The sequence below is a fragment of the Lissotriton vulgaris genome, unplaced genomic scaffold (assembly GCF_964263255.1).
Source record: "Lissotriton vulgaris unplaced genomic scaffold, aLisVul1.2 SCAFFOLD_1518, whole genome shotgun sequence".
Lineage (NCBI taxonomy): Eukaryota > Metazoa > Chordata > Amphibia > Caudata > Salamandridae > Lissotriton > Lissotriton vulgaris.
Window position 1 is genome coordinate 455,456 of NW_028244322.1, and position 12,408 is coordinate 467,863.

Genomic DNA, 12,408 nt, shown 5'->3' on the forward strand with positions numbered 1-12,408 from the left:
AATACATACACAAAAAGCACATTTATGCCGCTTTTCTTTCTTTTAGATGCTTTGCATTATTTCACAACACACCAACAACATTCATTAGTTGGTTATATCTTTGCCATACAAGCAGATTAGCATTCCCACGTGTATTCGTGTGTGCATTCTGTACTATGTTGATTAATTTATTTCACACCATGCAAGTAATAAAGGTTACAGTTATGAGGATTTTACTTCGCGAGGGGTATACAAAATGTTGTTATTCCACCTCGCTCCATCAACTCCCTCCTTTGGGGATCTTATCACCAAATATATCCCAACATTTTGCAAATTTTTCATCAAGACATGTTTTGAGTTCTTCAGATTAATATGATTTATACTTTAGTATCCTTTTCTCTGATTTCTTTAAAGACCTTTTTTCTTGAAATTCTTCCATTTCTATATCACAGTTTTCTCTTTCTCGCTTTTCCTGAATTGATTTCTTTATTGACTTTCTAACATTCCTTCTTCTTTTGTATATACAGCATAATCTTATCATCAGAAACACTAATACTATTATTGTTACTGGAATTAGTATCTTACCTACAATTGAACTACCTATTTCAAGGAACCAATGTTTAACTGCTGAAAGACTTTTACCAAGTCGTTTAAGAACACCCTCAACCTCCAGTGGTTCAATTTCCTTATGCAACTCTGTAATGTTTGTAATGTACTTTTCAATACTTTGACTTCATCTATCTGGAATGTAAGTGCAACAGTGTTGTACCTTCAAAATTCCATAAACTCCTCCTTCTTTTGCCAATACCATATCAAGAGCAAGATGATTTTGCATTCCCATAGCTCTCATAGCAACCATTTCAGTATTTACCATTAAGAATCCACCTGCTGTGTCTGTCCACAAACGATCTACTATCGTTGATAATCTTCGAATTCGGTTTGCATTAAAAGATATCCCCACTGCTGGTATCAGTGTTCGAAAAATATCACCTATTATTTCTATTACACTCTCTCTCTTTCTACGACTTAAAGGTTTACCTATCTAATGTACTCCATTTGTACCCCTATCTACATGAAATATTTTTGGAAAGACTAGACCCACGTACCAGGTCCCATACCAATGGTCTGGTAATCTATAGTAAGCTTTATTCCCGCAGATAAAATATATTCCAGGGAAAACTGGATCCTTTCCCCCTTTAAATTCCCAACCACCTACAATTCTATACGTGTCTTACATCGACTCGCTCCCACAAAATAATTGTCATACATAGTGTTGTCTCTTCTTATACAGAATTTCCCTAGCAATGGAGTATCTATGATTATAGCCACATTCAAATTTCTATCATCAATGTTTTCATCTACAAATGTCCAATGTTTGGATTTTTCATGCTTTACTTTTCACTACGTTTATAAGCAATTCTTCTTTCTTCAACCATATCTAAAAATGCTTTATCCTCAACTCTCATTTTACATGTCAAATTATTTTTGAATGCATAATCATGGCTCAATTCATCTATTTCTAAAAAGAAATCTCCTATTACTTTGGCGGGCTTCATTTTATTCAGGGCATTAACAATCTTTAACCTAGCAAAAACTTCATCTGAATTTGAATAGTGATAATCTAACCTACCCGTTTGATAAAATAGGCTTGCAATCACACTACACGTAACACCATATGTAGGTGGAAGATGATGATATGTCACCCATTCTGAAACAGATGCAGGTAATTTCACACAAACGTAACAATCATTGGCATCCATAGTTTAAACATATTCAGACAATAATCTTGAAAACGTGTTCCTAGTGAAATCACTAATGGAACTATCCTGATGCATTTCTGGTCTATATACATGCTGCTTCTTTGGCTTTAATTCCACATTTTGTCCACTTGAACTCACATTATGTTTCAGCTTCACTAAGTTATCCTGAAAAGGAATAACAATAGCAAAGATTATCCTTCTATCCTCTTTCCCAATGACTCCTTTTGACTGGTTATCTCATTTACTTGATCTTCTAGTTTTCTCGCTTTGCTAACCAGTTTAAATCTCAGTACATCAGTCTCCTTTGGCCAATTATCTCCTTTGCAAACTCTTTTTGTCTTAGGCTCCGTGGTGTTATGCTCCACTCAAGCCCTTTTTCTTGAACTCTTTCTTAATGGAGTTTCATCTGCACTGTCATCAGTTTCACTTTCAGTTTCTTCAACAGATTTATTTATGACAAACTTTATAATGTCTTTCTCTTTTTCAAGATCAGTTTTCTCTTTTCTCTTTCTTTCACTCTGTTAGGAACATCTCCATAGCTGGTACTTGGAATCTCATCCTTATCGTGAGTTACTTCCTCTTTTCCAGTGTGAGGATTTTCGTTCCTGCTTTCAGAGCTTTCAGACTGTTCTTCAGTATTTTCTTTGCCGCCAGTTTTATCTTCATTTTGCTCCAGTGTCCTTACAGGTGTCAGTCTCTACCAATACTCGATCTACGGATTGATCTTCAGAATTCGGTATTTCAACAGTTTCTCCTTCTCCTTCAGACGTAGAGCTAGCGTCTAATACTTCCAGATGTCGACGTTCTTGTCGAGCTTCAGTATCTGGATTTCTTTCTGGTTCACCTTCAGAGTCAGAATTAGTTGTGTTTTCACCTTCCTCGTTTGGATTCTCAGGTTCAGGCACACGGATGGTGTGACTTGCATGCACCCACCTCTTTACTCCGGCACATTTAACTGCAGTGGTACTAACCAATATGACTTGTCTGGGTCTCTGCCAACGAGGTACCAAATAAGTATGGGCGAAATGTGCGAATTTGCGGTACGCAAATTCGTGCGAAAGCGAATTTGCCGTCTGCAAAATCTGTGAATTTGTGCGTATTTGTGGCTTTTTTTATTTTTGCGTTTTTGCGGGGCGCTTTGCGTGTTCGCGGGGTTTTTTTCAGCGCCCTGACCGCGAAGTTAACCATGCGGTCGTACATGGGCGCGGCCATCTTGTTTTCACTGTTCGCGTGGCGTATTTCCGTTTCCAGGCGCTAGTTGCATGCTCGCATTGGGTATTTCCTATGTGCGGGCGCAATTACGTGATCGCGTCCGTTTTTGCGCGTTCGCAGGGAAAATATTGTGCGAACTTACCCATATGGTCGCAATGGGCGCGGCCATCTTGTTTTTCATCCATTGCTATGGTTCTGGGCATGCTTTTTTAATCCTCCCTTAATATTTGCAATCCTTTGTTTCCTTGAACTTTGTTTTAATTTTATTTACTCATTATCTATCTCTTTATTTTTCTACATCTATATTTTGTGCTTTTTCTACTTTTTTTTACTTAAAACTACTTTTTTTAACTCTTTTCTTTTATTTACCTTTTCCCTATTCTTTCTTTCCTATTTTATTTTACTTTCCTGTCCAGGACCATGGCAAATGGAGCCAGGAAGAACTCCAAGGGGAAGGGTCCCGCACCCCGTACCCGGCTCCCTTGCGGGTACTTAAAGGGGAAGGCAGTAGTAGCCCGGGAGATTTTCAGCGCAGTGGAGGTGGCCGCACTGTTTTTCTACGTCCAGCGCCACCTCCCCCAGACCGTCCGGGAGCGTCGCCAGCTATGGGGGAAGGTGTGCCGGGCCATGTATCGGAATTCTGGGGTCCGGCGCACCTACAACCAGGCGACGCACCATGGTCTGACATCCTGGACCGGGAGCAAGACCTGCTCGACCTGCTTGGAGTCGAGATCCCGGGCCCTGGTGAGTAGTAGTAGCTAGTATTTAATCACTACTTTGTTTTCTCCTGCTCTGTGTTATGATATTGCAATTTGTTTTTTTCCGAAGAGCAAGAATGCTGCCGATTACATTGCAGGTAAATTATGTTTCAAAAGCTTCTGTGATTGCAGGTGCTCGCCTGCTCACTGGCGGTGCTACTATGCTTACTGGTTTTCAATTTTGTGCTCATTTGGCCTGAGTGATTATGTATGAGTGAGTACTTTACAGAACTGCGTAATGCTAGAGAGACTAGAGACTCAAGTCTAGTCCTTCCTTTGTACTCCTGCTGCCACGAAGAAGAGATAGAGGTGGATTGATAGGTTGAGTATATTATGACTTGTTATTTAGTAGTAGGAAATTTTTTAGTGGTCTGCAATCATGATGACGGACTGTGTCTGTCACGTTGCGTGCTGCTGAGTGCTGGCAGTCGTAGTAGAACCTTTTTGTTGTTGGTTTAGTTAGTGATTTACAACCTAACTTTCCAATTAGACGGTCTGCGAATCCAGCAATACTGTACTACCCTCCTAGTTGACCAGATCAGATAGGTCAATACATGTAGTGCAATTTTTTGTAATTTGTTTCCCTGAGATAATTTTAGATTGTGGTCAAAGAAATCAAATATTTCAAAAAAACAATCATCCATGTTTGTGTTTATTTCATGATCATCAGCAGCACCTCCCAGGGGCAAGACGACAACAGAGACGCCGGCGGAACACAGTGGGCAGGATCGGTCCTCAGAGTTCTCTTCTGCTGGCCCCAGTAAGTGGTTCTGTTGTTAATATTAATAACTATACTTCCCTAACTTTTACAGCACCTATTCATTCCAAACTGTTTTCTAATTCTATTTTTTACAAAATAGTCTTTGATCTTCTTGTAGACTGTTTCTACATTATCCTGCCTCTACTATCACTCTCTGTGCTACTACTATTTACTATTATTATGAGTCGGTCTGTGTAGGTAGCTAAGCTTGCCCAGTCGGCAAACAGTGTTAAACAAAACTCTGATCCAGCAATAGCTCTAGGCACTGAGTGCAGTCCACTGGGTTGCCCTTGCTGTCTATTCCAGTCTTCTTAATGTTAGTGCTTTGACAATTCCCAATAACAAAATGTCAATGTCCACCAAGAATAAGCTAGTAGTTGGCTTTTTGATTTGATAGGAGCACATACCATACCGCTAGTGTTTCAGGGACTATTCTGCACATACAGAAGTATGGACAAGAGAAATAGGACATTGTTGATGATAGGTGCAGTTCGACGTCCCACATACCTCAGTCAGAACAGAAGTTGAACCCCCAATCCCCTGACCGTCTAGTGTGTCTGACCAATGATTATACGACCCAGAAGAACAGAAGAAGACTACCGAGTCCTGACCTATCAGAGTCACGGAAGCATGCTTATAAAGTGCAGTAGTGCAACTGCAAACCCTTCCGCTCACTCACTCGTGAACAAAAACCACACAGTGTTTTTAGTTTTAAAGTTTTTATTTTCAAATAACAAATAAAAAAACAATTTCTTTATTTTTAATAGCGCAGGATTCCCATCGAGCACTGGTGATAGATGACGTTAAAGTTTAAACACCCTTCCCTAGAATATATACTTCAACTTAACACATCTAATTATTTTAATAACTGTGCGGGAGCCCTCACCTTGTTTGAACTTCAAGTACTGGTGGGGGAGTAGGTGGTGAAAATTGAAAAGCTCTTGTTGGCAGAACGGCAGTGGAATCTTCTGTCTGTAATTAGAAAAATGGTGCACGTTAAAAAGCAACCATTCATCAGTTGAGCCAAAAAGTGTTGCATGTTATGGCTAAGAATATAAAAAGTTAACACTCTCCCCAAAACAGTCACTTTTTTTCAGTCCCAATAATTAAAAATAGCTTATGTAGTAACATTTTCTTCCACTACGAGACGAAATAGGGGGTGGTGTATGGCATCTAAAAATATGACATGTTTTTTCTAGGCGTCACAACATCGAATGCGGCACCTACTACCACCAGTGCCGGGGCCAGCAGCACGGAGGCGTCCACTACAGCGGCTGATGCGTCGGCGCCACAAGTGCCACCAGGAGGAGCTGCTGTGGGGGATGGATCAGCGGCGGACATTGGTATGTTATTATACTCCTTACTTATTGATATTTTAGAGTAGGCTCGCAAAGGGGTGTAACATGTACTGTACAGTAGACAGTACACTAGTACAAGTACACTGTACTGTTAAGAACAGTTACTAATTTAGAACTACATTTTTGCCAATCACGGAGAAGACAGTCACCCTTGACATAGCAATAGCTTTAGCGGCGGTAGTTCCCGAGTAAGCAATGGCCCCTCTATTTGACTTCAACTCAGCTGTGAAACTTTTATCGTGAAGCCAAGTCAGATCAGATGAACTTAAGGGATGTGAGGAACTAAAAGGGAAAGAAGGGTGTAAGGAAGGACGAGCGAGTTGTAACATTTATGACTGCATAACTCGCACAAACTGAGGTTTTTTCACGGAGGCTTATACAGCGGAGAATGCTACAGATGCCTCATACGGATATTTGATTTACCTGAGCACTCGGGGATTGTAAGGCTCAACTGCACGGAGGAGGAGTCAGTGGAAAACGTCAGAGGGAATCGACGGACCTGGCGAATGTTTTTTGAGTTACGTGCTCTTGCTGCAGGTATCCACAGGCAGTGGCGCGGAAGCTGGGCGATATTGCACGCCATAGCGCTGATTACTCGTACCTGCAGCAGTAGCTGGAAACGCGCTGCCAGCTGTAATCACACAGGAAAGATGCCGCCGAAGTGGATGCGCGGAAGACCGCCGGCCACAGAAGAACAAGGTTTAAACAGAGGAGTTGAGGTAAGCGAGAGTGTTGGTTCTAGCCCCTCTAATATTGCTAAAGTGAATAAAGTAGACACTGACATTTTCAAATATTAGGCGGAGGTACTGCCAAAAAGATTAGTCCTTGAGCAGTGGAGGAACAAGATGTAACAGTCGGGACAGCAGTGAAAGATAACATTGCGCTTACTGCCACTAAAGCTCAATTAGCTCAGACGAATGTCAAAACTAGTAAAAACAAGATGGGGGTTACAGATATAAATATTATACCAGCGATTTTTTCTACTATAAAGGACAAAGCTAAGGGGAAAAAGGGTACAGTTTCTCAGGATAATGCACTACAAGTACCAGCAGTGAAAGAAGTAGCAGAAACGGTGCAACCTGGTGTTGTAGGGGCTAGTGAGGAGCCAGACTCGTATTCAATATTGTATCCACCACCCTCCGCATCTAGAGAGATGGTTTCTGACGACATAGTACAGGGCATAGCACAGGGCAGTGATGATGGCAATAACTTTTACCCTGATATGTTAATAGCAATGGCTCAAGGGCAGATTCAAGATGCAGAATCAGGGGATTTCTATTCGCTGTCAGAACCATCATCTTACTCCTGTGAGGATTTAGTTTTGCAATATGCCAAGCACATGAATATGACAGATGGGAGTGCGCATAGTAGTATTTGCTTGGAGGACTCTGCTGACTTTGGTGTGGAAGGGCCCAACACTGTGCATAAAAAGTTCAACTGTTCTCAATGGCTTCTTTGAACCAATTACATAAATGTGAGTTGAGGTGACACCTGTTATCAAAGTACATCACCTTAATATTGCAAAGCACGAGTGACATGGGATCCCTCGAATTGTTCAAATTGATGCTCCATCTACAACTGTTGCTGTAGAGAAAATCCTCCCAGGCCAGTGATGCATCTTGGGAAAATAATATTAGTTTGTGTACTTCAAACTAGAGACCTATCAGACACAGCAAGAAGCTAGGTTGTTGGTTGACTGGGGTATGAGCTCTGGTCAATCAACAGCCACAATCCCTTGCAGGGTCAACCACAAAAAGTCACTAAATTAACATGTGCTTAACCATTGGTAGCTTGGCAAAAAAGGCAGTCAGGCTTAACCTAGAGACAATGGGGCAGATTTACAAGCCCCCTGCGCCACCAGCATGTCACTTTTTGAGACGTACTGGTGGCACAGGGGGCTCCTCCATATTTACAAAGAGTGGAAAAGCCGCCCTACGTGACTTTTCCTCTCCTTGCAAATACGGCCCCTTCACATGCAGCACTTTGCGTTGAAGGGGCGTTCCATGGGTGTTGCTGTGGGTGTTCCCACGCATCACCCATGGAACAAGACACATCTCCAGATTTACGAGAAATAGTAAATCTGGAGATGCGTCTGAATGCTATGTGTGCTGCATTCTACAGCACGCACTGAAAGAGGAAAATGCCTGTAGTGATTGTTTTTGTGCAGGAAGGTGCCCCTTCCTGCACAAAAACAATCTCCCCATGACACAGGCATCCTTGCACCATGGTGCAAGGGTGTCTGTGCCAGTGCATGGCTGCAGTGGACGCAGGGGGAAGCACAGTGATGCAACATATTCTTGTATGTATGTTGCATCCCTGAGCTTCGGAAGTGCAGCAGCGTGGAGCAGCCAAAGGGCTTGCGTTGCTACGCTGCGGCACTTCCTTGTAGGTCTGCCCCAAAGTGTTAAGTATTTATGCAGTAAATAATCAGCAATAACGTGTAAACACAACTGAAGAAAAATCCCAAACCAACTTAGAAAAATAGAGTACATTTTAAGACATTATTAGACACCAAAATGACAAACATTCAATTATGAGTTTGGATTTTTTAAAGTTTTAAGTGAAATTTATCTCCTAAAAGATCAGAGGTCCAACTGCGGACCTCTGGTCACGCAAGACCAGATCAATTTCGATAGTTAAGGCCGACCGCAATGGAGCGCGATTTGGATACAAGAAGTGGATTAGGCCCGGACAGGGCTTGCCTGCGGACTTGAAAAATATTAAAAGAAAAATGTCTGAGAAGGTAGTAGTTCAGCTGGGCAAGGCTGCAGGAGTGTCCGAAAAGAAAGAGTCGTCATCAGATGGTCGTGGAGCGAAGCTGTGTTAAAGAGTTTTACCTTCAGACTTAGTCGCCAAATGTACCTCAAAAATCTCCAGCGGGATGAAGCAGGGGGCTTCCAAGTTCCAAGTGGTAAGATAGCACTTGGCTGAAGGACAGCTCAAATAGATTTGCTGCAGCAGAGAAGAACGTAGCAGGGAAGCCATGAAGTCAATCTAACTGGAGATGCACCTCGGGGGAATAGGCAAGCAGGTTGGTCCCGGTCTCCTCCTGGTTCTCAATGGTGTAGCAAGGTCAGGTGGTACCCAGTGCGGAAATTTCTTGTCACCCGGGGCTTGACAAAATTTCAAAAATATGTGTTTAAAACACATATTTTTACCATTTTATCACCCTCCTCAGTGATGACACCTGGGGGGGGCGCACCCCCCATGTCCCCTTCCTACGCCACTGCTGGTTCTCAGAGCACCTTTTGGTCAAATTTTGTCTAACTCCTCAGTTTTGGAAATTGCCCATCTGGGCACATTTAGCACCACAACCAAGTGCCTAGGAGTGGATAGAGATCTCTTGGGGGTTCAGGATTCACTCAGGCTGGGTCCAGGTGCAGGTTCAAGGTGGTGGGAGCCTGTTATGTTCCTGTGTCTCTGAACAGGAGGCTAGCACACTATCCCTTGGAGTAACAGGTGACAATCCCGGATGCTGGTGAAGTTGCAGGACTCAACAGCAAGGTTGGCCTCTGAGGGTTCAGGGCAGGCTCCAGGCAGAAAGCAGTCCTTCTAGGTACCGCTGCAGTCTGACAGAGTGCACCGTAGCTCACAGCAGCAAGCTACCCTCTGAGAGCCCTTCAGCAGGTAAAGTAGTGAACTGAAAAATGAGTCTGAAGAAACTATTTTTACACCCTGGTGCCCTTCTTCTGGAAGGTGGGAGAAGATTCTGGAAAGGTTCTTTGAAGTTCATGGAATTTCCTGACTACCTTGCCCTGGCTCTAAGCTGGCTTCAGTGACAATACATGGTCTGTCAACTTTCTAAAAGTTGCATTTTAAAAATTGTAATGAGAAATCTTACTTTACCATAAAAGGTCATCATTACAATTACATAGTACCAGAATTACATATCTACCTCCTCTAAATGTGAAATTACAGTCTATTAAATGTAATAAGGAATCCCCAATGTTATCCTATAGGAGGGGTAGGCCTCACAGTAGTGGTTTGGGAGTTTTTCACTACCAGGACATGTAAAACTTAAAAGTACATGTCCTACCATTTACTTATACAGCACCCTGCCCTGTGAGGAATTTAGGGCCTACCTTTGGGGTTACTTATATGTAATTAAAAGGGGAGTTTAAGGCTTTCCAAGGGGGTTTCAATGTCAAGTCAACATGGCAGTGTGACATTGCATTCAGGCTGCAGTGGCAGGCCTGGCCCAAGGTTCAGAGTGATACATAGGTAGGTGGCACACAAGTGCTGCAGGCCTGCTGGTAGCATTGAATTTACAGGCCCTTGGTACATGGTATACCCCTCTACAAGGGACTTACAGGTAAGTTAAATATGGAAATTAGGTATATGCCAATCAAACCATGTTTAGAGGAGTGAGCACAACCACTTTAGCAGTGGTTAGCAGTCAACAGAAGCAAATATTCGGAATAATACTGGCGGCAAGTAAGGAAAAAGTTTGGGGAAGACCACCCTAAGGCTGACATATGTAGCAGGTGGAATCCCACTTTGCGTGGTTTCATTGAGTAGTAATGAATAGTCCCCCATGTAGTGACAAACACTTACTTGTTACCCTGCCCGCAAGTTGGTTTCCTGAGACTCTTGCCGTACTCACTGGGCCGGGACTTCAGCTCCCAACTTTCCAGGTAGTCAAGTGGGGGCCAGCAGAGCACCCGTGCGCTATTTCTACGACTTGAAAAGTTATTAAGAAAAAGTATTCAGAGAAGGTGTATATAGTCATAATATTTTTATATAGAACAAAAACAAATCTTCATATACAGTAACAGGGGTCATATAAGTAAATCTCATGATACATTGACCATGGTCATTGCTTGGTTGTACACAGATTCAAATACCGTATGGTAATGTATCCAAAATCCACTTCCTCTATATACAAGTTAGGCCAGTCAAGCAAAAGATACTAGGCTCTAGACAATCCATTTAACAATAACTAAGAGGGAAGTTGGATTGTGTGTCGAGCTCCCCGGCGAAACATACTGCCATTGACCATATGCCGGAAAGGGCCACAGGGGTTGTAAATGAAGAAATTGAGCTCTCAGAAAGGAGATTGTCACTGAGACTTGGCATGCCACCTCCATGATTTTCCCTGGAACAAGATAATTCACAACTGATTAATTCCAGCCCCATATTGAGCAAGACATAAATTCCACCCGATCCTGGATGCCCCCCTGCGTGAATCTAAACATTGTTTCCTATTCCTATTGATACCATGTGCTTAAGCCCACGCCCTAAACTAAACATAAAACTAAGGGTTTAATTCGAAACCAACCCAAAGGCGGCAGCCTAAGAGCTCTTAAACCAACACAGATTAATTACTTGCCAGAACCTCAGGTGTTGCGAAAAGATGTTGTCATTTCATCGGAACCTTCTGAGGGGGCTAAGGAATTCCTAATCACCAATCAGGACATTTTGGACCCTTTTCTCAAAAAATGTTTTAAACGCTTTAAAACTTTAATAAAGCAGGAACTCTCCCCCTTTCTTTTCACGCCTTGATACCATGAAGTCTCACCTCATGGCTTTAAAAAATGAGCAGGCTTGTCACCCAGGGCTAAGCACTACCATTGCTTTAGAAACATCACAGGCAAATGTTTTTGGTGCAAGCAACAGTGGATTGCACCCTATCTAGGATCCCTGGTTCTGTAATGAAGGAAGCAAATGTACCTCAGGCACCAGCTGTATCTGATGTACATCTAGTCCCAGCAGATCCACCAAGCAGAGTAACAGACAACAACACTGAGCACTGATTTGGAAGGAAAGAGCGTTGAGAGGGTTCAACCTAGGAAATTATCCTCCAATAGTAATTTAGCAATGGTTACTTATTGCCCCGCAATTGGCTATCTGTAGTTATCCCCAGAATGTACTCTTTACATCATTATATAAACAATGCAACGGTCTTGCCATTGCAAATGTTAAAGCTATTGGCATTGTAAATGACAAACTTTATATTTATGTGTTAGTTTTGAAAACAGATAAATAAATGCCATTGTCATTTACAATGCCAATAGCTTAATCTCCCTTAAACAGACCCTCCAGGATATCGCGATTTCGCGATTTGCCGCGAAATCGGCAATTTTGAAAAAATGCCGCGATTTTTACAAAAGTGCCCGCGAAATCGGCATTTTTCTAGAAATAGCGGCATTTTTACAAAAGCGGCTATCCTGGGGGTCAGCTTTAAGTGGCTATCGCCTGTGGATTGGGTAATTTACCATACCTCGCATGTTTGTGGCTGTCTGGCTGCCTCTCCAGCCAACCTACAAGCCGTCACCACCGCCTGCTGGTTTGCACATTGTTGAAAGCTAAGGCCGCCTGCTGTTTCTGCACTGATGGCTCGAGCTAAGGGCGCCTGCTCTTATCCCCCGGTACTTACGGCCCCCCCCCGAACCCTAACACGTTTGAGTTGCACACGCCTGGCAGTTAACCCCCTGTTTCACAGCCCATCTCTGCCTTTTGGCTAGGTTCACCCTATCGAAACAACATTTATATATAGATATACATACAGGGCACAGCGCTCTCGGCCTATTCGAGGCACTGCATTGCCTTGACTTGTGACCTAATGTGTCCCAGCCTCAGAG